At 40.3% G+C, this 27,606-nt stretch overlaps 1 protein-coding gene across 4 annotated transcripts in view; it reads left to right on the top strand.

The window, feature by feature from the left end:
- Positions 1 to 27,606, top strand: part of DAAM2 (dishevelled associated activator of morphogenesis 2) — a 203,586-nt gene that overhangs the window by 6,610 nt on the left and 169,370 nt on the right. Inside the window, exon 2 of one of the 4 annotated variants that reach the window (XM_071739383.1) lies at positions 12,677 to 12,816. The gene's annotated coding sequence lies outside the window, so the exon portion shown is untranslated. Of the gene's footprint in view, positions 1 to 12,676; positions 12,817 to 21,667; positions 21,875 to 27,606 lie in introns of those variants that run through there. The other 3 variants (XM_071739381.1, XM_071739382.1, XM_071739380.1) reach the window with 3 other exon arrangements.

Consider the following 27,606-nt stretch of genomic DNA (forward strand, 5'->3'; position numbering starts at 1 on the left):
ATAAATAACATATTTGGGGTGCTTCTATTTTTTAGGAAAGCTCAGTGCTTTAAAAAAAGTATGCTATTTTTAGGTGTTTCAGGCTGGTCTTGAAAAATCATTAATCTCTTTGCACACTCTTAGTCCTGCACTGTCATCTGTTTTCTTTCAAATCTCCATAAGGCTGTGACAGAAATACGTGGGAATTTCATGTTACTCTGCATCAGCCTGCCAACTCTGCTCCTTTCCTTGTCAGGTTGAAGGGAGCAACCTCTTCATGAAAGAAAGAAACTACTGTGGAGCTTTATAAGCATCCTTGCCTCTGCTGATCTGTTCATAGAAGTTTCCTGGACTCTAACAGGGGTTTAACATGATTTCCCTCTAACATAAAGCTGATGTTTTTCTGAGTTATGTTACAGCAGTCCAGTCTGAAATCGTGTAGTCAATAAATCAGCCTACACAGTAAGTTCTGTACTTTTCAAAGCTCTGAGATTCAAAATCCAAATGCTGTGGATATTGTATGTTCATTAGTCAGATTGTTTCTGATGGAGCTGGGGCAGTCTCAATGGGCTGCTCCTATTTAACTAGTAGGAGCTGTATGATGAGAATATTTTTTTTTTTTTGTATGCAATCAAACTATTCAACTATATACTAGCATTTATAGTCAGATAAAATTACCAATTCGTTTTTTATATTCAGCACTTTTCCACCTTTGGAAATTTTTCAAGAACTGTACAAATATTAATGGATTTAGTATCTGGGGAAACTGAAGCACAGGTTTCTGAGATGCCTGCAACTTGATGAATACTCTCAATACAGGAAGGTTAGAAACCCACTTTTAAAGCTAATCTTATGTCCTTAAAACATTAGTTGAACAAAAAGCAATTAAACTAGATCAATACAACATCATTATCATATGTTACATCTAGCTCCTGGTCTGGTAGATGAGCTATATATTCAAAATCATGAATCTTCCAGAATGCAAAATGATCACCCTACTGCAGAGTGCATCCACCTCCCCTCTTTTTTCTGCTCCCCCATGTCTACGTTCTGGCTTCCCAGAGCCTCAAGTTTTAATCCCCCCCCCCCCCCTTTTTTTTTTCTTCCTACTCTCCACCCTTTGTTTATGTTTTTGCCTACATTGAGAATATGAAACTAGGTACTGCTGATAGCGACTGTAAGAGATATTCCCTAACTAGGTGGAATGGCTTAATTTGTTAGATTAAACAGGATACATCTGTACAGAGGGTTTGCCAGGATATCATTCTTCCTTACAAACGTTGTCAGGAATGGGGCCATCCACTCGTGCAGACAGTCTTGGTTTTCTCACTGAGTCACTGGGATGCCTGGACTGTGAGTACCCTGCTTAAATCCATTTGGCAGAATCTTGACCCCCTCCAGGCAGGCGACCCCATCAGCATCTGCACGACAGATGAAAGAAAGCAAGATCTTGACCAAACACGAGGGGATTTCAGTCCTTTGCTACTTTTTCAGCCGTGTATACAGCGGGAACCAATTAAACTATGTTTCTAACAGCTGAATGCACAGAGAGACAGTTGGTTTTGTTCTTGCCTGTGCTCTGATCTGTCAGCATCCTCCTGCACTGTTATTCAGGGATAGAGTAATAACCATGCTAGGGTCCTGCCAATATGAACTGTCTTCCAACTGTGCCCTACTGAGATATGAACTTGCCCTCGTTGCTTGTTTCATACTTTTACTGCCCTGTGGGTCAGGCATCCCAATGAGTGAATCTCTCTGGCTCTGTTGTAGAGGCCCTGAAATGTGTTGTCAGTGACAGAAGTACAAAGCTTGACCTCAGCCTTTCATCGTCAGCAGGATTCAGGCAGTCTGTGTGAATGTTACAGAGTCTTTGGCATTCACCATTACTAAGTTACAGGGAGAAAAACAGATGCATTTTCTGACTAGGTGAAATTTTCCTTGGGGGACCTGTGAATTGTTTTCCAGCTGTGCCTGGGCTTATCTAGAATAGCTTCATGTACCTGCTGGGGGACATGTGTTAAGCTATAAATGTCCTACTGTGCCCTTCATGACACATTTTATGTTTAAACAGAGGCAAAATTCAGCAAGTAACTCCTCACTGCCTCATCCCCTGCTTACTTGCGGTGATGATGTTTAGTATGTTCACATCTGTTGGGACATCTCCAGAGGCCCATATTCTTTCTGATTCACACATCTGTTAGTGCAGCTAAGCTACTGTGAAATGGAAGCCTTATATAAGAAAATACTGTAAATACAAGTTAGTGTTGACTTAACATGTTAACGTTTTCATATAGTATCATTGTATTGTTAATAAAAAGCAGACTAAGAATTCAGCTTCATCAGCCTTGAGAGTAAATTTTTCAATTGCTGGCCTTGATTTTTGCAAAATCTATCAACACACAATTCAGGTTATATATAAATATTTTGGATTTTCTCACTTAGACGTTAAGAAGGTTATCTGTAGCTGTATGTATTTTTATCCACAGAGCATGAATATTCAAATAAGAGTGGGCTATATTATGATCTCTGGAATCAGATATCAGAGGTCAAGGAGATGATACTACATCTCACTACATCTACACAAGGTAGTGCCTTATTCGTCATTGCCAACAGCTTTAAACAAATGACTCAGTTGTCTGTGATTGTAGGGAGCAGGACGTGATGATCTTCTAGTCCTATACGTCCCTAAATGCTCACGACACAGAATCCACTCCACAGGCTCTGGTGACTTGTGAGAGAGCAGAGAATTAAAATGGAAGCAGATGGTGAAAGTGTCCCCTCTGTGTTTTGCCATGGCTTTTCTTCTAGGGATGTTGCCTTAAGTCTTTGATCCAAATATCCTGCTGAGGAAGTATGTCTCTGAGCTACAATGAAACATTGCTAGGAACACTGTGTTCAGATCTTGGTACTCAATACTAAGTTGTTAGACCATGATGGGGAGAGAGAGGCAACCTTCATTTTTCCTTTGAGCATTCATTAGTGCTGGTGTCTTTGGATTCTTTAGATCTTTCACGAATAAACTTAATTTACAAAGAAGCCAAAGTGAGGTAGGCAGTTTGGTGTCAGACTGAGGGACAACACTGCCAGAGAAATGGGAAATATTCTTTGACTTCCATTAGAAATTCTCCCATGGTTAATCTTGGGCTTGCTTCTGCTGGCTGGCCACTGCCATGGACTGTCTGTACGTTGTGCTATCTATTCACTACCTATCTACCTCCTTGATTGCTTGGAATGGAACAGCCCAGGCTGCATGGGTATGTAAGCTTTATTTTCTAGGTTTCCTGCTAGACTGTGTGACCTGAAGTCCATGAGCTCTCTGGGTTCCTATATTCTTGTGTTTGGACTTCTAAAGCTGAAGCTCTCACTTGCATTTTGGCGGCTTGATGTGGATCATACATACTGCATCTTGTGATGCTGATAGGGTGGGAAATAATGGGCCCTGTAGCCACTGTGCAGCTTCCTGAGACATTCACTCATGGGTGTCACAAAAGCAGTTTGCCCAGTTCTGTGGTGCTTAGGAACAGTGTAAAAAGTCTCCATGTAGAATAAGATGTCATACTGTATTTTTTTAATACTTGATATAAATTATTTTCTGAGTGCCCCATGAGGCTTTAGGGTGACAGTGAATGTTTTACCAAGCCTTGGCAAACACAGGCTTGAGTTTGTTCAGTGGTCACTGTGCATGGCTCTTAAAACACCAAGTTCACTTTTACATTTTCACTGAGCAGAGACATAGTAATCACTGCAATATATATGCATCTGTGTATCTGACACACCCAGTGATTTGTTTGCAGACTTTCCCACACCCTCAGACTTGCCACTTCTTAGTTTGGGTCATTTTCACCATGGCTGTGTCAGATGTCATTTTCCCTGCAGATATTTTTGGGTGTAGCTGATTGCAGCACAGAGAGAGGACAACACGTCTGGCTTTTGCAGCTCACCTGAGTTGCATAATTAGAGAGTATTAAAGCATTCAGACAGTAAGACTAAGTCCCTTCCAACTGAACTATTCTTTTCTAATTCTATTTTTGTTTATGGGTACTTTTTGGTTTTGTTTGGTTTGCATATTTTTTTTAACCTTCTATCCATACAGTTGTTCTTTATTTTTACCCATCTTCACCCAGCAGAGGAATGTGACATGCCCACATGCTGTGGGCTCAACTAGACCTCACCACACTGAACCACTGGGCCAATACAGGCCTTCCATTTTCTTATTGCCATTTGATACCAGCAGGAGGATTTTGGTAGGCTTCCATTTGATCAGGCCTGTTTGATACATCAAAAAAGTGTGTCATTATACTTATTAATTTTTTTTTTTTTTTTTTTTTTTTTTTTTTTTTTTTTACCTTGCTTGAATTGTGTCAGCTACTGGAGGTGCTCTGCTATAAAATGTGTCACAGTCTAAGTTCTGCCAGCTTTGCTAATTGTGCTGAGCCAAGTAGTATCTACTGGATATGCAAGCATGGAAAGTAAGGAAGTGTTTTGTTAACTCAGGGAAACAAACGAGTTGTATGTGGGAGCTATGTTGCTGGTATAATTACAGGCTGCAGACTTCACAGGTTCCAAAAGCTAAGCAACCTCCACCTTGCTTAATACTTGGATAAGATACCAAAGTCTATATGAAGCAGAGTTGACCATTTAGAGGTATATATGAAGACCAAAATCAGAAAAATTTGATATTATAGCATATGAGAGTTTCTCGTCTGTGTTCCACAGTACTTTTTAGCACTGAACTAAGAATTTTGAGGAAAAGATTCAAGAGTTTAGATGCTAGAGCTATGTTGCACTGTGCAAAGGCATTCAGTCACTTGCCCAAGGTCACAGTGACAGTCGGGATCAGAGCTCGACAGAGCAGTTCCTGGCTCTAAGTAAATAAATACACTTTACAAACTGGTAGAAAATTCTGAGCCGTGCAGGGGTCCTGTGTAGCTGCACCTCAAGGATTGGGTCTTGTCTTTCATAATAAGATTGAAACAGCAACACTTTCATAATAATAACACTTATCCTCACCTGTTGAACAACAGTAACTGCCAGCAGAGTAGGAATTGTTGCCCATTACTGAAGTAATCTCTTCCATTGTAGTGATTGTTTTTGAAATGTAACAGCTTGGGGATTGCTTGGAATGTCCCTTTCCTGTGTTGTGTTGGCACTGACCTACCTGGCTGCAGAGTAACTGTGAGGAAGTAATTCTTGGTTTGTTTTCTTAAGGACTTGCCACAACTGGCTTTGCACCAAAGAAGTGGGTGAACAGTGCAACAATCCCTTCTTTTTCGTGTCCACTGCAGTAAGTTTAAAGGCTTTCTGCAAAACTTAACTGCTATAGAGAGCAGCATATTGGAGTGGAGCCACAGCCCCATCCTTCCTTACATCAGCTGAACTGTCTGGGGAGTTCTGGCTGCACCTTTTCACAAAACTGTAATTTTCCTCATCTCTCATTAGCACACTCCAGTGATCAGGGTGCACCATGCTGAGCAAAAGCTCAGCATACTTGAGGAATAATGTAATCTAGGTTTTTATCTAAGGTCTACGTGTGATTTGACTAATGGCGATTTAGAAGTGAAGTAGAAGAAAGGTTGGAGAAGTGGGCTAAGGATTTTTCTTATTTAGCTGAATTGTCTAAACACTGGGGACTGTGATGAGCTTATGCCGAGCCTTCTACCACTGACTCTGAGTCAGCCAATATTATCCCTCTTTTAGAGCATGGAGTCAGAAACATGAATTGGCTTGCCCTCACACAAAGCAATGCACAGCTAGTGTCAGAATTACAACTCAGAGGAGCACACAGATGTGCAACATGTATCACAGTTTCTCCCACCCCTACTTCCTGCAAAGATTTCTTGCAAGGCTTCAGATGTGTACTCTTTGTTCTCTTGATGTTTTTCGTGGTTATGGTTGTTCTTTTGACTGTGATTTCTTCTTCTGCTTCTTCATGAATAAAGTAATGCCTTTTGACATGGACAGTTTCATGATGACTGTAGAAATGCAGTTCCTAGGCTCTGAAAAAGTTCCTAGAACTGTTGTTGGCTCTCCTGGGTAAACTAGTACATGCTGTTGGAAAGTGAGAGAGAACATACAAAGATTTACAGAAGTGGCTGAAGGAAATTTTCCTAGCCATAGCAAAGCACAACAATGAAAATGAGAGGACAACCAATTTAAATGAAACCAGTAATTTCTAAAACTTCAGGTTGATGCTGAGGTTGAGATGTCAGTTTCCTGTCCATTGACAATTTATGATTGCTTTTGCCTCTCCCTGGATGTTGAGCATAACTGTGTCAACTTCTCTACACCCCGAGCAGAATCTGCAGGCCCTTTCCTTTATAGCCTTTGGAATTTACATAACCCTGCAATTGTAGCAATGCAAAATGTGGCTCTGGTTACAATAACAAGGGTTTAGGGAACGCAGGGAGAGCTTGTAGCTGCAAAGGCATAAAAGCAAAACAAAACAAAACCCTACATGCTGTTTTAATTTTCAGAGGCCACGTGAGAACTGTCCGGCAGTTCCTGGCTATAAATAAATCTCTGCCGTCATAGGAAGACAAAAAACAAAACAGTTCACATTCCTCCCAAATTTTCTTAAGGTTATAAAAAATAAAGGAAAGGTAAATATAAAAAAGCAGAGTGTGTCTTTGCTGAGGAATGTCAAGTTATTACTCAAGGGGGATGATACTTGCATGAAGTGAAGAAGTTTGGGTTAAAACTCTCATTCTTATCCAATCTCCACCAGCTCTTTCGAGAAAACCACTTAGGACTGCATATGGATAATGTTCCAGGCAATGCTTCTTAAAGCCCCAGGGGTTCTCTGCCCTGGTGTCAGCCAAGGCAGAAACTTTCTTTGAGATGAATGAGGACTACACAGAAGCATGCCTGCTGCTGCTTTGTCAGGCATTACATCCTAGGTCTGCTACATGGTGTGCTAGGAAGATGGGGACTTTGTGCCACAGTTTTCCCACTTCCCCAATAACCTGGAATTAGGTCTGTAACTTGCTTCTTTGAAAAGATACAAAAGTAAGGGGAATACTCTTCATGCCTTTACTCCAGCTTTGAGCTTTCATTTCTGATCCAACTCGAAGAACAGGCTGGACAGAAGGCTGTGTAAGGTATCAAACATATGGGATAGAACTGTGGGAAATTTTCATTGCATTGCCTCTTCTACCAGAAAGAAACCCCAACCCGTCACTTGCACATGTGAAATAGAGTTCCTAGGTCTACATCACATCTGCTTTCCAGAACCCATAGCAATCGCAAAAGCTAAAAGAGGAAGCTTTCTGAAATATTACTTGTATTCCTGGAACAGCTTCGGGGAGTAAATTTGCCACTGCAAGACAAATTCTTTGTTGTTGCAAGTGGGAAGGCAATAGAAAGTCCTACTGGTATTGACACAGAAGAAAACTGAGGACCAGCTTTATGATATGGATGTGGCAAAACCCAACCCCCAACATTCTTAATGTAAGGTTTTTATATTCTCATAATTTATCTTGTAAGTGGAAAAATGTCAAAGCTAGTAAAGACTACTCAAAGAGGGAGCTCTTGAATGGAAAACTAGGTTTAATGAGGACAGATCGTCCATAGCAATAGATTTCTCTGAGCTGTTTTGTTTTTTCTAATCCCAAAAGATAAGTGATGTGAAATAGGTTTCTATTGCAAACTTTTGAGCATTGATAAGGTTGGAAGCTTCGAAAGGTTGTCCACTGTAATTTTTGTTTCTATCTTGTGCTATTTTTATGCAAGACTTAGATACCAAGTCCCCAAAATTCTTAGTATGTTTGAGATTTGGTCACTCCATCTGGGGGGGTGATGTGTGATCGGATCTGAGGTATTATTATTTCATCTCTTTTGTGAACACACCTTGCTTGTGCCTATTGCCTAACCTGAATGGAGCTGAGCAGTGTCTTCTCCCTCTGTCATCAGGAAGATGGGCAATTGTGGCACTTAGGTTACTGGAAACAAGAAAGGATTTGGACTTCAAGAGCAAGTGGACAGAAGGTGGTGCAAAGGTTTTAAAAGGAAGGAAAACCAAGTCAGAGAAACATGGAAAATCCAGTACAAGAGTACTACTATGTACACTATGTAGTGTACATACTATGGTGTGTGTATTCCTGCTGACACAACGGAGCCTACCTGAAGGCAACAAAAAACATTAATTATTGGCCCCATTTGACTCACTGGCAAATAAGAGAAAGAACTAGACTGCCATCCAAAAAGGCCAAGTATCCTTACTCTTGAGGAATGCAGTCAGTGTGAGCGGATGTGCTGTTGATAAAATGCCTTGTGCAGTGCAATACCACTATGTTCACTACTCTGTTTTACCCCTTTTAATGTGACTTCTAGAATCATAACTTCTCAATTTCACTGCACAATTAAACTGAGGACAGAAAAATAGTAGCACACTTTCCAAAGCAAACTGTTCCCACCCTTCTGAAAAATTATCCCTGTGCATTTTTTCAGCATTATCAAAGAGTTAAGGGGAAAAGTGGGTAGAGAATCTTAACATCAGGCTCTGTTTCCCTTGCATTAAATTTAACCTTATTCTGCAGTTTCAGTCTCAAATGAAATGTCTCATTATGGATTGAATGGCTCACCAAAAAAGAAAACTGCTGTATTTTAACAGCTATCCATATTAATTAGTAGAAATACCAATGGCAGCAGATTGTAAACAGAATATTTTGATTCTCTGTGATAAAATGAGAAATTAGTTTTATAGACCTGTGAGAGAAAGAAAGAGAGAGAATGAATGAATGAGTTAACACATCTGTAAGCTGCTATCAGGTTTTTATTTCTGTATGTTTGAATGACTGTGTTATTCATAAGTGGTTGATCTGTGAGTGACTTAGCTCATCCCCATCAAAAACTCATGTGCTTACTTGGCACCATCAAAGGCTTTTATTTCTGCCTCTTTTTTGATTCATTATTTATTAATTTTTGCCTTGCTTCTCCTTCTTTCAGAGGACATCAGCAATTAAATTATTTTATGTCAGGACAATGTCTAATGGTTTAATAACGTGATCTCACATTGACATGCTTAATATGTGCTCAGAAGGCTTTTGAAAAATGTATGAGCATTGCTTTGTTGCATGGTGAGGTGCCGTGGCACTGACAGATGCAGACATGAATGCAAAATCAAACATCCAGTGCTCTGTATCAAAAGTGGTGCTACAGAAATAAGCAGGCCTGCATGATAAATAAGCTTCCAGTTATTACATATGGCTAAACAAAGTTTGGTCACCTGTTCAAACAGAGTTTCAGTTGATCAGAATGAAGCATTGTTACAATTTTAAGTGTTGTAAGGTAAGCCACCTGACATTTAGACTCAGGGATGAGATGTAATGCCATGTGACTGCATGACTAAGGATAGCTCTTTAGGAGTTATAAGGTCAGACTGAATCTTGAGGTGCTAATACAGGGAATGAATGGAGATAACCTTTAGCAGAGAGCCCTAGGGTAGCCAGGACCATGTGAGGGTCTCTCTACATTAATGAGATAGGAAGGTTTGGTTGAAACTTCTTTCTGAAAAGGTGAAGGCCAAAGTCTTAAAATGTTGTCTGATGTATCAGTATGGTGAAGCCCCAGGCATCAAGACTGCAGACGGGGAAAGAAATACCAACATGAGAAAACTGGGAAAAAACTGCAGTTTGCAGGGAAAATGATTGACTGTGAACTGTGGTATTGCTTTGGATGGGCATAAGGCCACTTAGAATGGGACATCTATGAATTTGTGAGTGTTCCTTGGAAAGCATAGGAAGGACAAATAGCACCAGAGGAGGAGCTTCATGTTCTTGTGAAATGGTTGTCCAGTGTATCATAGCATCTGCTTGACACCACCTCACTGTAGAGATGGACAATGAGATAGCTGACAGCTTGTGGGTCAGCATTAGTGGGCAATACAGCAAGCGCAATAATTTGGTGGATGTCTGTTATAGATCAGAAGAATGAGTAAAGGACACCTTCCTCAAGCAACTGGAAGGGCCTCATAACCACCTCAGTATCTGTTGGCAAGGCAATAAAGCAAGGCACGAGAAACCCAGGAAGCTTCTGTAGTGATGACAACTTCCCACCACAGATAATGGGTGAGCTGAAGAGTCACTCTACTGGACCTGATATTTACAAACAAAGAGTGATAAAGTTGGGGATGTGAAAGACAGGGATATCTTTGGCTGCAGTGACCATGCAGGATCCTCCTAGGAGGGAGAGAGACAAAAAGCAGGATCACAGCTTTTGACTTCAGGAGAGCAGACTGTGGTCTGTTCAGGGATCTGCTTGAAAGAATCCTAAAATACACGGCCCTGGAGAGAAGAGAGGCCCAGGAGAGCCAACTGATTTTCAAGGATTCCAAACTCAAGAAGGTGTCATCCTGATGAGCAGAAAATGAAGTAAAGGTGTCAGGAGGCCTGTGTAGATAACCAAGTAGTTCCTGAATAAACTGAAACATAAAAAGGAAATTTACAAGAGGTGGGATTAGATTCAGGCGACCTGAGAGGAACAGAGACTTCACCTGAATGTGTGAGGTAAGGAAAACCGAGGCCTACCTAGAGTTGAATCTGATAAGGGCCATGAAGGGCAGCAAAAAGTGTATCTAAAGTGAGATCTGTTACAAAAGAAACATGACAGGAAAAAGTAGACCCACTGCTGAATAGTCCAGGGGAGCTGATGCCAAATGACACAGAACAGAATGAGATACTCCTCTTCTTCACTATGGTCTTTATTGGATGGATTAATTTTCAGAAATCCCAGGCCTCTGAGACCAGTAGCAAAGTATGGAGCAAGGAAGGATTGATGATGAGGATTGGGTTGGGGAATACTTTAATAAACTGGACAAATAAAGAAGTCAGTACCTGGAACATAATGGGATACACCCATGGATGCTGAAGAAGCTGATTGTTGTCATTGTGAACCCATCTTGATTATTTTCGAAAGGTCATGGCCACTGGGAGGTTTTTGAAGACGGAAAGAAAGAAACTGCCTCACTGCCTGCCTCAAGGTGCAGTGGTTTAAAACTTGAAGAATGGAGATTTAGATTAGATACTAAGAAGAAACTTCATTATGAGGGTGGTGAGACACTGGAACAGGTTGCTCAGGGAGGCTGTGGATGCCTCATCCCTGGAAGTGTTTGAAGCCAGGTTGGATGGGGCTTTGAGCAGCCTTGTCTGGTGGGAGGTGTCCCTGCCCATGGCAGGGGTGTTGGAATTAGGTCATTTTTAATGTCCCTTCCAACCCTAGCCATTCTATGATTCTGTGATAAGAAAGAACTTCTTTTTAGTGTGCAGGTGAGCAAATGCTGCAACAGATCTGTCAGTGAGGTTGTGGAGGCTCCATGCATAGAGATATTCCAAGCTTGTTTGGATGCATTCCCAGGAAACCTTCTCTAGTTGACCCTCCTTTGAGCAGTGGGTTTGGAGCAAGCAATTGCCAGAGGTCTCTTCCAACCCCTGCTGTTCTTTTTCTGTGATATTTTAATGTTTTTTCTCATGATTGAGTCAAAGTAGCTCAAGAATTGTAATCACAGCTGGCATTTACTATTTGGGGCCAAGTACTATTCGGGATGTGCTGTCTCGTATTCTTTTAAAATGAGTTATTCTAGGTGACAAAAATTAAGAATTGTGGTAAAAGGTTTTAGGGAGAAGGGTAGAATTGCTTCCGGTGCTACATATGATGTGAGATTGGGCTGAGAACTTCACTTTTTAATGTTTAATGTCTAATATTTCTTTCACTAGTTTTAATTTTTTATAAAGAAGGGGGGGAAAAAAGTTCCCTGAATCAGTGTTGAAAGATCAGTGTTAAAGTTGATACTGTTAATTCAATGAAAAATGAGATTAATGAAGGGAAAATAAGTCCCTGTGTTTCTGTTATCCCCAAAAGACTGCAGTTTCCATGAATAATCTTATGGCACCCATGGAGGAATTGACAGATTTTAATGATGTTTCTCTTAAAAGAGCTTAGTTAAATGCCATGGGAAGCAAACAAGGAAAAGGTCGCTTTAATGGTATTTCCTAAAATGACAGTACAGCAGCATTTGTGGAATGTCCTGGAGCACAATCGTTTGGCTTTAATAAAAAATAATGGAAAAAAACTAACAACAAGAAAATTAGCTGAATGATAAAAGCAAATAATTCATAACAGATTTCCTACTAAATCCTGGAAGTCATCTGTCTAGAGAAGCTGATAAAAAGAAGCCAAAGCCAATAGTTCTGTATCAGCTGAAAGCCATGTTTGTGTATGTTAATCACACTCTGTGCAGACAAATTTCTCTCTTTTTCTCTATCACTTGGAATCCCTATACTCGAAGTTAATGCGTAGAATAACCAATCAACAATTTGTCTACAATGCAGATGCAATCATGTTGAAGATGTAGTGGTAACATATGATACTTATATTTAGTTTGATTCTAGAGTACATTAAGAGCAATGTTGACTGCTTCATCAAAGAAGCCTGTAAGTGTTTTGCTGCCTTTACATACCCAAACAATACCTGCTGCCTGCTTCTTATCTTGCTTACTGTCAAGCATGGGCTTTGAGTCATTCTGATTTAACATAATTTCATTAAAGCACTGAAAGACCAGCCCTGTATTTAAGTTAAGAGAGAACATACAAGAACCTCTGGATATATTTCTTCTGCTATTTCTGTTGAAAGTGACAAAATAGTGGAGATGCCTTTCATATATAGAAAGTTAAAAGAAACTGTTTATTTGCAATTGTTTCTCCAGAAGACCATCTCTACAGTTAAAACATCTGTACTAACTCATCTGAAGGAGGCTTTTCCTACACAATGAGGACCTGAACTGAACACGGAGACCTCCAGGGAGAGAGAGAGAAGAGCAAGTCAAAAATTACACAGATCATCCAGGTTAGTTCTGATTTGCATATGGGAAATGGGAGAGAAACAGAATATGAGACAACAGGATTTTAAGTATTACGTTTGCTCTCTTAAACTTGCATGATATTACCTGCATTCACAAGGGAAGAGGAATCTCCCACCTATTGCAAGGTGATTTTCGAGTTTAGACCAAAGTTACAGTAAACAGGGCCTTGCTGTCCCCAGTTACTGACAAACCAGGTGTGTTTAGAAGCAACATATATCCTAGTGGACAATAAAAACTGTAATCTCCTACCCCATCTGTTCTCTTTACTCCAACACCGTTTAAACAGAACAGAACTTGTATCCAGGCTGTGCTACAAGTATTAGTCACACTGTTACTCATTCTGAGCACATTAACAACATATTAACTTGGTTTTGATTATAATTAAAGTCTAAACTGGAGGCATTTCTTCTAAGTTAGTAACTACACTTATTGGAAATTATAGTTTAGTAGTGTTCTTGATGTTGTGTTCTAGTTTTCCTCTTTCATTCTTATTCCATCTTTCATTCTTCCAGAGTGGCCACCACTTACAAGAAAACTTAGTGTCAGCATCTTCCTTCTTGGTGCAATTTAGAATCCTTCGGGGCTTAAGTCTGTTAAGAGGATCTTGTGGATTCAATTTGTGCAGGAGTCCTAATTACACCTAATGTCTCATAATTTTCAGGGTCCTTTCTATTTGTCTTGTACTGCTTGCAGCAAGTATTTAGAGACAAAACAGTAGAAATATTTTCTTTCTCTGGTGTTCCTGCTTTATGGGATCCAAAATACTATGAAGTTGTGTGACTCAGTTCCCTACTGCCCTGCACTGCAGCAGTATTTACATGAGTGCAGTGTGAGTGTAAAGTGTGGCTGAGTTAAGACGGTTGATGCTACACACCGGTGTAAATAAGTACACCTAGTAGTAGGGCATTGGTGAATCAGTTGTGAGGGTTCAAGCACAGTCATGAATTTACCAGTACATTGCCTATAGTTTTCTTCGTAGGCGTGATGCTTCCCCTCTCAGAATCCTTACTAGTTCCCACAGCTGTTAGAACTTCACAGACACCTGATACAAAAAATACAAATGCTAAGGTTCAGATTCTGTTATGTGAAACAAAGTATGATGTTTCCTCACAGCTCCAGTTCTGTGTTTGTGAATATGTATTCAAGAGAAACAAATTTATTCTCCATAATTTTAAAACATTACAACTTTGAAGTCTTCTGGAAAACTACTTCATTCTTGGTTAGCTATATCCTTCCAGGTGATCAGTTTCTCCTTGAGCATGTGCAGTAGTTCAGGAGAAAATAAGGATTTTAGGAGCCCAGTCTGAGCAAGAACGTCTTGTATAGAATCAGGGCTACTACCTAGTTAAACATGTGCTGCTCTCTTGGCATACACCAAGTCTCCTTCTGGCACAAACTGCCAGGATGGAATAAACCTTGCAGAATATGGGTGTGCCCCTCTTCAAATCCCAGTCAACTGCTTCACAAAGAGAGCAATGTGGGGTTTTTTTCCTTTTGTTGTTTCTAGAACAACTCAATCTTTCTGGTAATCACACATCTACTACTTAGCACCCCACATTCCCAGTGAATGGAACCATCTTGCCAAGTACAACAACAATGGCCTAAACCTTTTTTTTCCCCCCCTATCCTCATCCACACAGCCAAGCAGATTTCCAAGAGAGAAACTCAGCATCCTTTGCCTAAAAGCAAGGAGCCACCTTTCCGTTGGAACTTTGTCCCATTTCCAGGACTCTAAGCATACAGGAATTCCTGTAAAGAAAGCCAAGTCTTCTCCAGGAAAGTGTGTGTCACAAAATAGGACAAATTCTGTGTGATGGAAGTTATGTCCAGGAAAAATAAGGCTAGGTTAATAGCAGTGTAATGGAGGGAAGGGAAAATAAACAAAAACCAAACAACAAAAAAACCACCAAAATCACAAAAGCCAGAATAAAGAGCTTGGCCATCAAGTAGTGAGACCAAATGTCGTTTGAAATTAATTGCTATAATCAGGACAGCTGCTTTCCTAATTGATTTCAGCTTCTCACTAAGAGATCAGTGCTACTAATTAGTTTGCATGTAAACTTCAGAGGACATGAATAATCAGAGTTTAGCAAACCACCCCATCCGTAATTAATCCTTCTAGCTCTTTTGCAAAGAATACAGAGTAAGCAAATGCTGTCCCCTGCCCAGCACTACTTTTTTCCACTGAGATGCTAAAGAGCACTCAGAAGCAGGCATAGCTGGCAACCTTGAAGTCATTTTTGAAGGAAGTGAGATTCCTAGGCAGAATAGGAGCATTGTGATAGTTTCTATAAAAAAGAGGATAATTTAGCTGCAGCTCCCTGCCAGCTAAGCAGCTGTTTCAGGATCCATGAGTAGCCAAGTATAATTTACAAAATCCCAAGGCTATTCTAAATTGGCATCAGAGTCATAACACACCTTGATCAGTTTATAGATCACAGAGTCACAAGGGCAGTTTGAAAACTGCCATTACTTCTTCACTCTGGTTTTGTGCTAACCAGAAGTCAACCAGAGTAAAAGATAGGGCCTAGACCCTGTATCAGAATAAGAAGTGGAAAAAGTGGTTTCTTTCTGACTTTCCTTTTCCTTCTTCCTTTTCCTTTTTATTAACATTGCTTTGATTTTCCTGGAAGTCACTGAGGACTATATGTTCATAGCTAGAGACTGATTTTATTTCTGACTGTATTAATATCTTATTCTTAGTTGGAACAAGGCATATTGATCTAGATTATTGCTAATTAAATTGTGGTAAATGGAACATCAGGCATTTCTTTTAATCTTCAAAAACTTAAAAAAGCTTGTGAGCCCCTCTCTGCCAGGCAGCTAAACAAATCCATGCGCATGAATCAGGGGAATAAAAGAAAAAAAAACCCCAAACCCAGACTATTCACAGCCCAAACTATTTTAAAAATTATTATTAGTGAAAGCCTATGATGCAGTGCAGCCCAAGGTGGTCTTTGGATTTTTTTTTGAAAATTAAAAAAAAAAAAAAATCCTTCAAATGAAAAATGTTGAGGAATGTTATTATAGAGACTTTTGTTGGAACAGCTGCATAGGGACCAGCTGACTCCAGCCTTCCTTAATTCAGATATTTAGTAGATCTAGCCAACACCTTGTAGTTCCTAATATTTGTGATACAGATCACCTGTCTGCATACTGCACCTTTCTGCAAATAGAAGATAGATTTAAAAAAATATATATTTCTCTGAAAAAATGAGGAGATACATACAAAATAGAAGGAAGCATTTAAAAATCATAGGGAAAGCAGAGGAAGACTCCATTTTACAAATCAGTGTTCTCTATTTTGCTGAGGAGAAGAAAGTAACTGAGAAGATCAGATTAGCTGGTTTTTTTTTCTAAAACTGGTTTGTTATCCCTGAGAAAGTATCACAAATAGGCTCAAAAGGATCATATGTTGTCACCTATGAATACAACCCAAGTTTCTTCAAATCAGGCAAATGAAGTCAAGGTGAAGCTGTTGGCTACAAATGTTTACAGTAGTCAGAGACTGCTAACAACCTTTAATTGCTGGCAGAGGATCAATGTCTTGGTGGCAGGAAATTTAATCTAATTCTGGCTGATTTTGTCTCCCTTGCCTTCAGGGATCTGAGTATGAATTGGGCTTTTATCTGAAAACAGAATAGCACTTTCAAAATGTTTGAGAAATACCAAGCAGAACTAGAATGAGAAATGAGACAATACCTGTGAAGTTGCTACATCTTTTTCTTTTTTTCCCTTCAGTTGGAGTAATCTCTGACTTTTGCTTTCCAAGACCTGTTAAGACTTTTCTCCTTTCTGAAAACAAAATGTCTATTTCATCTTTCTGTATCTGTTGTCTAAGTTGCAGTAAATAGTGACAACTTTTCTTTCTGGCTTGCATGTTCCCTTGTCAGCAAACAACTTGTGCAGACATCTCACTAAATATTGACCAGTAAAGGAGAAATATAATGGGCTTGAGAATCCAATGAGAGAGAAGGAGCTTCGAACAGCAAAAATGTGGGGAAGAGAGTGAAATTGAAATGTGTCATCTCTAGAAAATTCAGCCAACTTGTGACTTATTATGATGACAACCACATTTGAATATGGTTGTAGCTGACCTAAATTCTGTGGTGTTGGCCATTTTTGGGTATGGAAACCAAATCTTTCTATTTAAGAACAATTGGTGGAAGCAGTCTGATAACCAGTAAATTGATTTAAGGCATTGTCAAGGAACATTCTCTTCACACTGGAGGCCATAACTTTGATTAGCTACACTGAGTCCACACTCTTGCAGATCTGATAAGGAACCAATTTGTTTACTTTTAACAGATTTATTTTTTTAACTGAGAAAATAGATCCATCAAAAAGAAATGTAATATATTTTCCATGGCATCAGCTATGCTGCAGATAAAGAAGTAGACCAATGATATATTTGCATCTGATGCAAGCTAACCTTAATAGCAACAAATTCTGTTGCAGCTTCACTCAGAAATCTGCATGCATGCATATGTGTAAATGCATACACAGCACCCAGGTATGTACATGCATTATGATTCATCCACTGGAAAACAATCTTGTGGCATCAACAGCTGAATAATGAACATTGTTTCAGATAAGTATTGCCAGGATCCCTACTTTATTAAGGTTCAAAGCAAGTTTGCAAACTGCTGTATAAACACACTAAAAATCTGAGTTAGGATTGAAACGCTTTAATCTGAACCATATATCCATGAATGGGAGCACAGTTCCATCTTTTTTCATCAGGAAGCCATGGAGAGTGGAACCCAGCCCTCAGATCCAATGGTGTAGTTTGACCCCAAAGATAAATATAATTTTGGAGGAATTTTAGAAGAATTATATTAACTAAAAGAATATATATGCATGTCTGTATTGTATTAGCTATATATACCTCATTTCAACCCCTCAGAAACAAGGGACAGAATTTCTTGTGGCTCTTTAACAAGAAAGGAGAATGCTGGTTCCCTCTCTTCCACATCTGATGTCAGTGTATTGTAGTAATACTGCTCTGCATGCCACACTTAGGAGATGGTCAAAACATTGTGTGGTTTTTCAGAGACTGAGAGACATGCAGAAACAATCTGTGTAGGGAGAGTATGAAAGTCTTGCTAGTTCTTGTGGTGACTGAGCAGAAGTCTTTGACCCTCCAGCTGCACTGGATGGTGGTGTCAGGCAAGGCACAAAGCCAAACTCACAGAGCCATGGTGTTTAATCTCATTGTTAGATGAAGCAGGCAGCCTGGCACTGGGTCTCCTCTCACAATGGGCACTTTTGTTGCTAGATTAATAAACCCATGTCCTTTTGTTTTGACAAGGGATCTAACAAACAGTTTATGTCTCCAAAGGTGGAGCAACATCTCACAAAAGCTTTTGCATTCTATAAGGAATCTGGTTTTGAGCAGCAAATAATCTATTTGGTTTTGTGTCCCTTTCCCCTTGTCTTTTCATGCATTACTATTAAGGGCTGTTATATAGAGGAAATACTATAGATTTTTGGTTTTGACCTTGGTCATCATAGATTAAAAATGCTTATAGAAATAGGTGAGCAATTTCTTTAATGGTCTTACTCTTAAATTCAAAAGGAGATGCCTTTTCAGCTATGTTTGTGCTGTCCTGGGATATAGACCTGATGTGATACACTGTTCAGAAGGAGAAACGTACCTTTTTTCTTTCTTGCCAGCTTTGGGATGAATTCTGATTTTGCTGTCCTTTAAGACACCAGAATACCTTCTATTAAATGTTACCCATTCTGCAAAAGGATTGCAGAATGAAATGTTTTTTGCAAACTGCTACACTTTTCAGTTTTCACTGAGGTATCTGCAGCTCAGCATTTAATAATAAAAAGCTGGCTTCTCTGGCATCTTTCATCTCCAGGCTTTACAAATGCAAGTATTGAATTATATAACACCAGAGTTTAATGTACTTTTTTTATTATTGGGAAACAGAGTTGCAGAAAGAATCAGTGATTTATCCAGTTTCATTTACTGCTCACTAAATATTGAAGCAAGCAGATGAATCCAAACTCTATGTCCTTTAGTTTATTTAATATATCACACATTTCTCCTACGACCAGTAATAGAAACCAGGAGTTGTGCTGTAACCATTAGACAATGCTCTGTCAATGGAACATCCAGATGCTGTGGTAAGAGGGAGGGCAGCATTCACATGGGATTGTGAGGAGTACAAGGAGCAACATATATAAGGAACAGAAGATACTCTTTTTTTTATCTTGGCATGTTTGGTTAGATCATTCTGGTCCAGTGATACAAGCCTGTTTCCTGCTGGGCACTTTCTGGCATTTTGCATGTTCTTGTTTTGTGTGTGCAGAGCAATGGAGCACTCATACAGATGCCCCAGGCCCTGGTTTCTCTCCATCGTTGATGTCGTTGCCATTCAAATCACCATCCACTGCAGCACCTTACCTGATTATATTGCTATCTTTGCTCTCTACAACTACCTGAAAGGAGGTTGTAGGGAAGTTGTAGGGAGGTGGGTGCTGACCTCTTCTCTCAAGTAAATAATGACAGGACTAGAGGGAATGACCTGAAGTTGCACCAGGGGAGGTTTAGACTAGATATGAGGAAGAATTTCTTTAAAAGTAGAGTAGTTAGGAATTGGAATGGACTGCCCAGGGAGGTGGTGGAGCCACCATCCCTGGGAGTGTTTAAAAAACATGTAGATGAGGCACTTCAAGACATGCTCTAGTGGGCAGGGTGGGCAGGGTGATGTAGATATTGATACATATACTTTTTAAATTTTACGGGGGGTGGAGGGGAAATTGATAGACATGTTGATCTTAGAGGTCTTTTCCAACTGTGACAGTTCTGTGGTATTATAGACAGATTCTGCCTGTTTTAAACATATGAGAGTAACTTTAGGGAGCATCAAATGGAGGACCAACTTTGTCTTAAAGATGAGTAGTTTGTTAACTTTTAACTAATGAACAAGACAAGGATCATTTATCTTGGTTACACCGTATCATAATGGTATTGTGTGCTAAGGTGAGAAGGTTGACAGTGTTGGTAATTCAAGCCTACCTAACCCTTGTCCCTTGGCCGGCTGCTGGAGATGAATTTCTAGGGCTGGATACAGGTCTCTGGCTCCAGAACCTTGGCTGGAGGAAGAAGAGGGAAGCAAGAGTAGGAATCAATTAATCATTTTCACCTCTCCTTTCAGCTCTTCTTTCCTCTTCCAGTGGGAAACTGAGAGGATGGAGAGAAGGGGGACTAAGACAGTTAGGTGGAACTCAAAAGGTAGAGAACAGACGCAGAAGTACCTGGCATAATTAAGGGAGAAACAGGGAACAAAGGGGCAGGGACTTAGAGGATGAGTTGAAAATAAGAGTAGGCAGAGATGCGAGTGGAAAATGAGGATTAATAGATTAATGGAACCATGTGAAGAGAGGATAGGGCCAATGGAATTACAAGGTCTCTTCTACTGTGCATCACAGGTACTTTGCATGTGTAAATTATGTAAAACTTTCCCAAGCTGCATTCTGAGAAAGGCAGGAGCATAGTACGGTTCATGCTACAGGAACACTGGTTGGTCCCTGTGGGCTAATAATGCTGAAGATTATAATTTAATAATGTGGCTCAGTGGCCACTTTGCTCACAGGGTGAGAGGTCTACACGCTGGTAATTAGCGGATACTTACTGAGCCTGTTTGTGAAGGACCATTAGCATGAAAAGGGCTGGAATCACCTTTTGATTTGTGCCCATGTCCTCTTACCAAAGAAACAGAAAACTAGCTTGCTAAATTTGTACCCGTTCTGTGCTTATTTTGCATTGGTGTCTGTGAAAGGAGAGGACAGGATAGTGGTGACTTGATCTCATCTTGTTTGGTTTAGCCTGCCAGTTTGAAGGTGATATTTTTCCCCTGTAATTTGTTTTCTCTGGTCGTGCCATTAAATATATACATATTTGTATATATATGACTTCGACTTGTGATATGTGTTGATTGGTGTTGTCATCATGAGAGTTCAGTTATTGTAATGAAAACAAATAGCTTTCATGTACAGAGAGCAAACCATATATTTCCACAAGTTAAAAAAGAGAGAAAGCAAGACAGATATTTTGCAGATGGTGTTACTATCTCTGAATTTCATCATTACTGTTTAACAGAGACTGTGGTTACTTCCACTTCAGACAGAAACACACGAGGCAAACAACTCCCTTTTAATCTCTAGCTATTAATATCAGATACAGTTGAAAGTGAAGTCAGAAAACATGCTGGAAACAGTGGCTTACATGGGATTAAAGCTTTTGGGAGAATGACTGAAGACAAGACACAGGGAAATGAGGGCTTATTGAAATTATACCTTCCCCCTTACAGGGAATACAATATTTTAGGGTCAAAACGATTCAAGTTGCCAGGGAATATCGCTAACCCTGCTCCGCTGCAGCCCGTGTGCCGCAGCGTGCAGCACAGAGCAGGGGGTGGGGTGCGTGGTGCGGCATTGCACCCCTCTGGGCTCCCTACTGCAGGTGGGACGGGGGTGGTGCGGAGGAAGTAAAATTAATTAAAACAAACCCAGAACCGCAACACCCGAAAGCCTTGAATGAAAAGCCGGGTAGAAAAGCGTTGTTCTTGTTCCCAGGGCACGTAGGGAACCGACTCGTATTGCGATGGTTGTCGCCCGGGCAGGGGGCGGTGAGCCCGTCCTTCCCCCCGCCTCAGCTTCCAGACACCCCCCCGCCCCCGGCAGCGCCGGCAGCTCCCGGTTCCTCCCGGTTTGCCAGCGCTCCTGCCAGACCGGAGCTTGGCCCTTTAAGAAAGCGCAGCACAGTAGCAGGGGCCGGCCCTGCCTCCTGAAGCCTGCAGCGCTGGAACGGGGCTGGGGAATGGGAAGCAGTTCCTGATCTGGGTCCGAGCGAGCGCACACAGCAGCAGCAGCAGCAGCAGCCGCAGCCACCCCAGCTCCGCTCAGCAGCATCCAGCGCGGGGATCAGCGCTCTGCCTGCCTCCCTGACACTGGGTGGACGTTCCTGAGCACTGAGCTCAGCTGCTGTAAAAAGCAAATAGGAAAATATACAGCTGGATAAAATTGGTAAGTCAAACTAAACTCGCATCCTCCTCCGTAGGCTGCAGATTTCCAGTCTCTTAAGTTGTATAGAGCTTTTTGCAGGCTGTTTTTTAATTGTCTTTTCAGCAGAACAGCTGGGAAAACATGGAGGCAGAATAAAAGTGTAAAGAAAACTTTGAGGATTTGTAGTGTTTGTGCTCCTATTTTGAAATCTTTCCACATTCACGTTTTGCTGCAGGAGTGGGGAGGGAGAAACCAGCAAGTGGTTTTGCATGTGGGGGGAAAGAAAGCTTGTAAGGGTTGTAATTGGCTTTTCTCGGCGGAGATGATTAAAGAGGGAGATTTGAAAAAAAAAAAAGACTTTCAAGAAGTTTGAAGTGAGTTGTCATTTACTTTTCTAGAGTAAAAACAAATCTCGTGTGAAACAGTTTTAAGGCGCCCTGGGATGTGTGCAGGATGGAGGAGAATCATCTAAAAGGGTGTTATCAGTGGAAATCTGGCTGCCACAGTATTGCCGAGCAAATGTGGTGTATGTTTGTTTAAATTGAAGTAACCCCACTGGCAGCTCCGGGAGAGCAGGGGCAGGGGCTGCCGTGCTCCCTGCGCCGGGCAGAGGGCGCTGCTGCCGCGTCTGGCGCTGCCCTCCCCGAGGCGGGGAGGGGGTGAAAATTCCAGTGAAAAATCGAGTGGAGAGGAGATGTTTTAAAGAAGAAACAGAAAATTAAAACAGAAATCATTCACACATACGGAAAGCTACAGTACAGAGCAGACAATGTTTTAATTTTTTTTTTTTTTTTTTGTTCCCTTAAGTCGTGAGGGTTTGTTTGTTTGGTTTTTAAGTGATGGGCTGAATTATAAAGGAAAAAAATAGAAATTCTGTTGGTCAGCTGTAGCTATTAGAGCCTGGTTATGATCCTATTATCTACCCTGGAATGAATTTAAGGGTTGGCCTGCATAAAGGGGAAATAAAGTATGGAATCTCATGACAGAAAGATTATTTCAGTAATGGTGTGAGAGATGAGGAAGAACTCTCAGTGTTGATCAAGTTGCTGGCTGGAGTTAGACATCTGATATAGGAATGAGTCTTTTGTATCCAGCATAGATGTGTAGCAGAGATTGGAGGTCTATAAGCTGAATAATAAGATCTATAAACCCTAATGACGGAGCCATGTATTGTCAAGTAGTTTAGGGAAAAGAGGAGGGACACATTCAGGCAGAATTTCTTCATAGAAATCCCAATACTGTTTCTGGTACAAGAAGCTGATAATTGTGCCAAGTTCTACCTATATATAACAATGAGATAACACAGTAATAGACTGTCTTTACCTTTCTCTGTGTGTAAACTCACTTATGCATACTATAGTGTGCCTAATAATAGTCTGATGCTTTGTGGAATAGGAATTTCAGTTTCCCTGAATCAAAGGTTTTAAAAGGATTGAAGGCATTATTTTAACTAGTGCAGTTCTACTGGGAGTAGAGAAGGATCAGAGCTGTCAAGATCCTGTCTGATACAACCTCTATTAGAACTTTGTTTCTTTTGTGACCTGGGGCTTTGGTTGGCCCTTGAATGAGAAGACTATTTGGCTTTATCCTCGTTGATTACAAATAACTTGCAGCAGAGTAGAAAGATTTGCAGATTTTGAGTCCTCAGTGTGAGACTTGTTGGGCAAAGCAGATTAAAAGGAGTGAATGACTAGATGGAACACAGTCATTCAGTCTCCCAGATATTACACCTCATTGAAAAGTTTGGACTGCTACTACCTCAGCTGAATCAGTGGAGTATGGCAACAGAAGTCAAATTTTTTACCTGCCAAGAGACAGATAAACAGTTATTGTGAGGCAGTGCATCCTTTTAGATTTGATACCTTGTAGTGCATCATTACAACTGATTTCTTTTTACTCCTCATAGACCATTAGATGTCCAGATATGAATGGGCCTTTGAAATGATTTACTGAATCAGAGAAGATTTCCCTCTTCATTTGATCTTTTAACTATTAGACACCAGTCAGATGTCTGACTGCTGCTTCAGTAACTCACTGAGGAGTCTTCTGTCACTTTCCTTCTAGCAAACAGCTTGATGGGATTACTCAGCTCTCCCCTGTGTGTTGTGTATGCTACACCCCTGAGTGGTGGAGCACACTCAATGAGAATGAGAGAGCAATCAGACATTCTGAGACACATTTGACCCTAGCAGATGCTTGTGTTGGTAGGAGGCTAATTTATTCACTGGAAGGGTCTTCTCCACTGTAGCTGGTATTCAGCTAAGCTCTTATCATTGCATCCCCCCATCTATTTAATTTGTCTGCATGATTTTTTTCATATGGTATCAGTTCTCCTAATTGCCTATATTTCAAATTAAAATCTTTATTTCACAAAGGCAAGGGAATGTTGATGTGCTTAGTCCTATTTCTACAGTCTTGTTTGAAAATTTGCTTTGGTATGTGTTTTATTTTGCTTCTGAGTGCTTTTCTTTGAGTTACTTTGTACCTGAGAGTCCCCACTGAAAGTTTGTCTGTGGCTGATGCTGAGGTCATACAGTTAACTTCTGCAGTCTCCAAAATATTAGCTTAATATGACATATGTGTGTTCTATTTAAAATGTGAAGAACTCCTCCACCTATATTTATGCCAAATTAAAGAACCAGAGCTGCCTTCTATAGCTTTTTTTTCATTTGACATTGGTCTTTTTGCCTGCCAGTAGATTCTTATGATGTTGGCAGTGCTATAAATTCTGTGCCTGCCATTGGAGTGCTTGTCTACTACTTGCTTCCACTGTCAGTAACTGCTGAGTGAGTCTAGCCAGATCAAGACTCATGGTTATTCAACAAATTACAGGCATTTTGATTTCTAATATAATTAGCTTTGATCATTGTTTTACAGAGCTTCAGGTTCTTGTTAATACATATTTGGGCATCTTGTCATCATCTGCTTAATGAAGCCTACTGCAAAATCCATTCTCTTAAGAAAGTTTCTGGCTTCATGTAGTTCAGGATGTTACCACAGGTCATGAAGACTTGTGATGCTTACATAGCTAAGATGCATCTGGCCTTATCCTCTGTTGTAGCTAAAGCCTTTTTTAGCTTTATATAGCAGAAACAGGATCCCAACTTAAAAAACTTCAGTTCCATATCAGACTCATTGTGCTTATGGCATATTTAACCTGCCTGGTTCATTGATAATTTCATCATAGACAGTTTTTTACACTGAACAGTGATAGATGTGGTCTTATGTCTGCTTTAATTGCTTATCTCTGCTTTTGCAATCATTTGGAATGCCACATTTCCCATTACACAAGGGATATGTTTATCAGTATACGTGGAGACCTCTCAACTCGTTGTCCAGTGCAACATCAAGAAAAGTTGACTTGTAAGATTTGATAGCTCTGAAGGTGGAGATGGAAAGGAATTATTGCAGGAGTTTGTTCCCCAGGGAATAATTTCAGTGGAGTAGATACCCATGTGCAGCTACTCCTGACTCTTTCAGCCAGACTACATCAGCTTCTGTCAATGCTCATGTGCAGGAGCATCCCCCAAGGAATGAATTTATTTCCATCCTCACATATGTACAGCTGTCATTTTGTGTCTGAGACTGTTGATGGCTGAGCTGTTCCTTTTTTTTAATCTGTAGTTTCAAGGTTCTTTTCTTCTTTACCAGATTCATCAGAAGCCTTTGGTACTGAGAGTATTATTTCTTATGTGTAAAAAAATAGTAAACAAGAAGCCTTTAAAAATCTTTTAGGCACTCTACCAGTGTATTATACTTAAAAAACATGGTTGTGACCTAATATATCATTAAATAGTCACATTTAAATACTGCACTGACCTTGCCAGACAGTAAATCAAAGCAACAGTAAAATTCCTTTTGTTCTCTTTGCTACACCCTGAAACCTGTGAAATAATCTTCTGAGCACTTGGCAAAAGTATATACCAAGTTGATGTGTTTTAAAGCATGAAAGGAGCTGGGATTTTGTAGGTTCCTAGGGACCAAAGAAGGCCCTGCTGAGATCCCCCCTTCCATTTTTTATAATAGGATAAATTCAATAGACCATGGCTTGTAAGAGTTCCATATGAGAAGGAAAGACAAAGTGGCAATTGGCAGTGCTGTTATTTAATCTGGTCTGAACTTCTTAGTGCCTTCGTTGGAAAGGATACATTTTATACTCAAGGTTGTTGCTTACCATCTTGCCAAATTGTCCTTCTGGGGAGTGCTGGATGGTAAATGATTCACAGTGCAACTGCTGATCTTTTAAGTGGAGCACAGTGCAAAAGCAGTTCTTAAGTCTTTGCATAATTTTTAATTTCCTGCTCTCATGCAGGAAAACTATTTTCTGTTTCTAGTTTCTGTTTGTTAATCACAAAATCACAGAATGTTAGGGGTTGGAAGAGACCTTGAGAGATCATCGAGTCCAGCCCCCCTGCCAGAGCAGGATCACCAGGTGTAGGTCACACAGGTTGGTATCCAGGTGTGTTTTCAATGTCTTCAGAGAAGGAGACTCCGCAGCCTCATTGGGGAGAAATTTGACATGGTGAGAAATGGGGATGAGCAGAAGGCTCATCAAATAATGAACTGCCTTTTATGCCATATGGTCTGTAATGCAATCCAGGTGCAGCAGGTATGCTAAGGGCACCCTTTACAACTTCCCTTCTCAGTTTGTAGCACTTGTGCTTCACATTTTTTTTAACTAGGCATTCTGTCATTTAGCCAATGTGATGTGTTAACCAGATTGTGTGTCTAATTCTGTGGCCCCTTTCTAGATGCATCAAGACCTGTAACTTTACCTACATCTGTCTATTAACTAGCGTGATCATATAGCTGTGTTTATTTTGAAATCTGTGGAAATTACATGGAGCAACACTGTAATTTCATTTCTCCAAGAGAATCTTTTCCAGCAGCTGATGAAACCCAAGCTCATTGCAGATGAAAAGCTCTTGTGTTATCATTTTCAGTTAATTAAAAAAATAAACACCAAATCCCTTACAGCAGCAGTTTTATAAATACTGTGTGTGTGTGTGTGTGTGTGTGTGTGTGTGTGTGTGTGCGCGCGTGCGTGCATGTGTGTGCACGTCCTCACTGGTGCTTCACTCTCATGCTGACAGCTTGTGCCTCTGACAGCAGCTGAGCAGTATCATACACTTTCAGGTACAGGACTCAATACAGGGGAAGAGGAGAATGATGGATGGATGGATGATTTTGGTTTTATGTTTTGTTTTGGGTTTTTTTTTTTCTTCTGGTAGGCAAACAAAACATTTTTTGGCAATTTGATACTTTAGCAAAATGAATAATAACCTGGTTAAATGTGCCAAATTTGTGCATACCAAAAAGCAGGAAGCTGGCTTTGCTTACACAAAAAAGGCACACTGGCAGCTGGGGCTGAACTATCTCTTGACACTGACATCTATCTATTAAGCACAGCTCCCAGTAACCTGAAAGATTGTTATCTTTCCAAAATCTGGGACAGCTTCATTGATGAGGTGGATTTCTTTCGTTTTTATTTTAAGAAGGCAAAATTAATTCAGTTTGGGTAAAAGCTGTTGAACTGGCAGCCCTGGAACACCACAGTCCCTTTGTATCAGCCACAGAACAAGTGATATCTGGGACCACGGCTGAGCCAGCTCCCCCAGGACTGCTCTCCATGTTTTTGTCCCATCAAAACTGAAGTTCAGCAACTTTCTGTTCAACTTCTTTTTTTTTTTTTTTTTTTTTTTTTTTTTTTTTTTTTGGTTAGCATTATCATATTGCCAACAAGTGGCAAACTG

Source organism: Heliangelus exortis, chromosome 3 (assembly GCF_036169615.1).
Source record: "Heliangelus exortis chromosome 3, bHelExo1.hap1, whole genome shotgun sequence".
In the NCBI taxonomy this organism is placed as follows: domain Eukaryota; kingdom Metazoa; phylum Chordata; class Aves; order Apodiformes; family Trochilidae; genus Heliangelus; species Heliangelus exortis.